Raw genomic sequence first — 5,000 nt, 5'->3', positions numbered from 1 at the left:
CAGTTGAGTTTTCCCTGCTTTATAGATTTGGCTCGTAATTGACTGATTGATTGCAATTTTCCTGGCGTCTTTGTCTCGTAGGATCTGCAAAGTTTCAGATAACAAGGGGATGATTCTGAAACACGGTGTGATAACACTTAAAAAAAGCGTCTAGTTATATTTAATGACGAGATACTTCTAGTTACATTTACCTAATAATATGCTCAAAGTTTACCTCAACAATTAGATGATGATTCTGAAAGACAATGAGATGACAAAACTAGAATACATAACTTTAACAGTGAGGAGATAATCGGTATTAGAACGGAGTAATCCTAAAATATATAAAGTAAACACTTGACAGTGAAATAAATGTCAATCGAAAACGCGTAAAATTACATTTTAAGACGAGTTGCATTTGACAATTCGACAACGAGATAAGAAGCTACTCCCGAATTGCCTAAATTTAATTCAACAACGAGACACCAACCCCTGAAACGCGTAAAATTACAACTCAGGGACGGAAAAGCAACCATCAAATCCCAGGACCCGACTTGGGATCAAAAGGTCCCGTGTTAAACGTGAATGTAGCGCCACCGGTCTCGAGGAGTCTTCTCGAGCTCCACTCGGCACATCTCAAGAGGCCTTTCAATGACCTCTCAGAGGTAATTAGGCTCATCCGACGTCTTGGACGAGCGCTGATGTGTTTACTTTTGTAAACGAGTGATGGCGCAATGTAAACATTTATTCGCCCTCGTCACTGGATCTGTCTCGCGTTTGTTTACACGAGGTTCCTCAATCTCCAGGGACATTCGACTTTCTTCTCGAGTGAATTTTCCCAGTTTCTTTAGAAGAAGCGTTTGGGTCGTTGCGTTTCTTACGCAAGTTTTCTTCGCTTTTATTTTGTCCGCGATTTGTACGTGTCATTTAGATTAATAATAATAATAATAATAATAATAATAATAATAATAAAAATAATAATAATAACGTATCTTTGGTGGTAGAAAAGTGGACATAAGTCAAAGGAGACACGGAGCGAACAAGTCTTACAAACATTGTTTTCGTCCTCGCTCTGTTTGCACTCCAAACACAATGTTTTGCTCCACTTCTGTTTCTGCTGACTGTTTCCCGTCTGCGCAAGGTCAGCGAAGAAGAAAGCGCAATCGGACAACATGTATGTAATCTGTTGTCAAGTGTGATTTGAGACTTTGGTATTTGTATGTAACGTGGGTGTTTCAAAAGGCTATTATTATTATTATTATTATTATTACTATTATTATTATTATTATTATTATTATTATTATTATTCAGAGGGAACGAGCCTAAAAAATCCACCGTTGAGGTACTCAGCAACTCCACTGAACGAGTGGCCATGTTTGGGAAAAAACAAACAGAAAATAGACGCAAAAAACATAGAGAAACTTATTGAAGATTAACTGTTCACATTTGAGAAAAAGTGAAAAACAGAAAATACATGGAAGGAAAAAATAGAGTTATCAAAGATAAACGGCCGATATTTGTGAAAAAAGTGAAAAACGGAAAAAAGAAGGAAAAAGAAATTTATTGAAGATACCCACCCATATTTGGGAAAAATGTAAAAAAAAACAGAAAATTGAACGAAAAACAAAAAACTTATTACGGAAAAACGCCCATATATGGGAAAAACTAAAAAAAAAAAAACCAGAAGATAGACGGGAAAATAGAACTAAAAAAAAAACAGAAAATAGACGGGAAAATAGATTAGAAGTCACCAAAGATAACCCGACAAGTAATTCCAACCTGATTATACAACAAGATTTTCAATATTTGAGCTAACCATTCGACAACCAGATTCATCGCCAGGTATGCCCGAAAATCTGGTTTACCCGGAATCGCAAATGCCAAGGTTACCTGGATGATAATGACTGCTTTGTAAATAAAAACGCATCTCCTGTTGCCTACTGTCGTTCTTATATAATCTATTATTATTAATTAAATTTGTTCAGAATTAAGCCGTTTCCTTTTCTCTATTCGAGCGAAGATACAGTGCATTACTACCCTAATACAATATTCCTGGTATTTTAATAATTTACTTACATTTTCATCGATTTATTTATTAGTTTGATGATTTTTTTTCCTTTTTTAATAAGTGATCTCTTCTGTATGTATTTCCCATTACCTTCTGTATCTCTTTCTAATGAACACCACATTGTTTGGAAGCTTGAATTTCAAGCCAATGGCCCTCTGGGCTTGTTCCATATTGAATAGGGTTCATCTTTTGAATAATAATAATAATATAATAATATTAATTATTATTATTAATTATTAATAATTATTATTATTATCATTATTTTTCAAATAATGAAGTTGATAATAATAATAATAATAATAATAATAATAATAATAATAATAATTATTATTATTATTATTATTATTATTATTATTATTATTATTATTATTATTATTATTATTAGCTTTCACCTAACAGCGGGTGCCCTTGAAAATAATGATAATAATAATAATAATGAAAATAATAATAATGAAAATACTATATTATTAATAATAATATATTATTATATTATTATTATTATTATATTATTATTATTATTATTATTATTATTATTATTATTAAGCTGTTTTACCTAACAGCGGGTGTCCTTGAAAATATCAGCACAGTGTCACGGATACGTTAATGCTTTTAATTGCTAAACAGAGGCTATATCACCAATGTAAAAATGTCCTTTCATATACTTACCACTACTACTAATACTACTATTTCTACTAATAAAATTACTTCTATAATAACAAACTTACAATAAAAAAGGTCCAGCAAAGAGTAGTGGCTACTTGGCGAAAAAATCAAGAGAGAGAGAAACAAGCACAACTACCATCATTATCAAAGGTCCATAAATTGCAAAAGAGAAGTTAATAACAAGCGATAAGAAAGTCACAAAACAACGGCAAATACGCAAGACTAAATTAACGAACCAAAACACACGGCAAACATTGGAACTCGGAGCCAGAGGTTTCAGACTCGTCGTCCTTAGGAGCCAAGTGTATTGTATTATCAAATAATTGGAGCAAAAGTTGGCCAATTAACTCCAAGTCTGGTAAACTTAATACTGACCTATTTTTTTTTTATTTCTTTTTTGTAGAGGTCTTCCCTATTAGTTCGCTCTCCAGATTCCCAAACTTTCTTTTCTGAATCTTCCAGTGATGCTGAAAGTGTTAATGTGCCAAATGTTTTGGTCATGACGTGTGTGTTGCGAAATACAGTTTTGCAGAGAGCGAGAGGCTATCCTTAAAAAATACTGTTTTGCAGAGTGTACGAGGTTATCCTTGAAAAATACTGTTTTGCAGAGAGTAAGAGGTTACCCTTGGAGGTTATCCTTAAAAAATACTGCTTTGCAGAGAGTAAGATGTTACTCTAGGAGGTTACTTTTAAAAAATACTGCTTAGCAGAGAGGAAGAGGTTATCCCTAAAAAATACTGTTTTGCTGAGAGTAAGAGGTTATCCTTAACGAATACTGTTTTGCAGAGAGTAAGAGGTTACCCTTGGAAAATACATTTTTGCAGAGAGCAAGAGATTATCCTTGAAAAATACTGCTTTGCAGAGAGTAAGATGCTACTCTAGGAGGTTATCCTTAAAAAATACTGCTTAGCAGAGAGGAAGAGGTTATCCTTAAAAAATACTGTTTTGCTGAGAGTAAGAGGTACCCTTGGAAAATACAGTTTTGCAGAGAGCGAGAGGTTATCCTTAAAAAATACTGCTTTGCAAAGAGCGAGAGGTTATCCTTAAAAAATGCTGCTTTGCAGAGAGTAAGAGGTTACCCTTGGAAAATACAGTTTTGCAGTGATCAAGAGCTTATCCTTAAAAAATACTGTTTTGCAGAGAGTAAGAGGTTATCCTTGTATTATACAGTTTTGCAAAGAGCAAGAAGCTATCCTTGGAAAATACTGTTTTGCGCAGGAATATATCCCTAACATACAAAACAGTATAAAAAGAGTAAATATGGATTTAGTATAAATATACACTAATTTCACAAATACATAAAAAAGCAGAAAAGCTTCAGAATTTTGGTAAATATAGTTTCACGAACACGAAAAAAAGATATGAAAGAATATGTAACCTTTTCAAGCGTAGCTCCCTGGTTATGGGTGAAAATACGGCACGCCCAGTTTGTTTTGTGAGCTAACTCTAGATTCACAATGAACGGAAGAGAGACTGCGGAAAGTAAACCGCTCGCTTAATGAAGGTGGGCCGGAGACAGCCTGGGGGCAGGGGAGTGTGGGGGGAGGGGGTGAGGCCAAACGTTTAATAATTGGTTCGTGCGAGGGATGAATAATGCTCTGGTGATAATGCATGCAGAGGAAGGCGTCCCGTTGACCCAAATGAAGTGACTGAGATTAGTCCTCTGGTAATTAAGAGCCCGGAGTCAAAACGAAATGTTTGTTGGATTCCAGCAGAGGGGGCTTCCAGGGTCGATAGCCTTCCGGAGAGTTCTGGAATAATGGCCCCGTTTTTTCCAGTGGGTTCTTTAAAATGCTGTTTTCAGTTGGTTCTTTTTCAACGCTGAGTTTTAGTGGGTTATTTTAAAAGCGGTTTCAGTTTTGTTTTTTAATGCTGGGCTTTGGTGGTTTATTTTAAATGCTGTTTCAGTGTTTTTCTTCAGTGCTGGGCTTTGGTAGATTATTCTAAATGCTGTTCCAGTGGGTCATTTGAAATGATGTTTCAGTGAGTTTTTAAGCATCTGGCTTTTGTGTTCGTTTAAAACACTCTTTCAGTGGAATCTTGTTAACAGTGTTCTAGTGGGTTCACTTGAACACTGGGTTTAAATGAGCCCATTTAAACACTACATTCCAGTTTTCTTACAATGGGGTTCAGCAGGTTACTTTAAGAGGTTTCAGCTGTTTATTTAAAAGGGTTCCTGTGGGTTGTATAAAGGGCGTTGAAGTGGGCTATTTAAAACGGTTTCAGTGCTTCATTTACAGAGGTTTCAGTTAATGATTTAAACGGGGTTCAGTGGGCTATTTAAAGGAGT

The 5,000-nt window shown here is 34.9% G+C and overlaps 1 protein-coding gene and 1 long non-coding RNA gene across 2 annotated transcripts in view; both read left to right on the top strand.

Moving 5' to 3' along the window:
* LOC136855043 (protein unzipped-like) overlaps positions 1-5,000 on the top strand; it is a 123,526-nt gene that overhangs the window by 77,851 nt on the left and 40,675 nt on the right. The gene's annotated exons all lie outside the window — the stretch shown is intronic.
* Positions 2,613-5,000, top strand: part of LOC136854768 (uncharacterized) — a 4,084-nt gene continuing 1,696 nt past the window's right edge. The window contains exon 1 of the long non-coding RNA XR_010857790.1: positions 2,613-5,000. This exon is cut by the window's right edge and continues 242 nt beyond it. This is a non-coding gene — a long non-coding RNA (uncharacterized lncRNA).

The sequence above is a fragment of the Macrobrachium rosenbergii genome, chromosome 30, assembly GCF_040412425.1.
Source record: "Macrobrachium rosenbergii isolate ZJJX-2024 chromosome 30, ASM4041242v1, whole genome shotgun sequence".
NCBI lineage: Eukaryota > Metazoa > Arthropoda > Malacostraca > Decapoda > Palaemonidae > Macrobrachium > Macrobrachium rosenbergii.
This window is presented reverse-complemented; position numbering and strand designations above follow the sequence as displayed.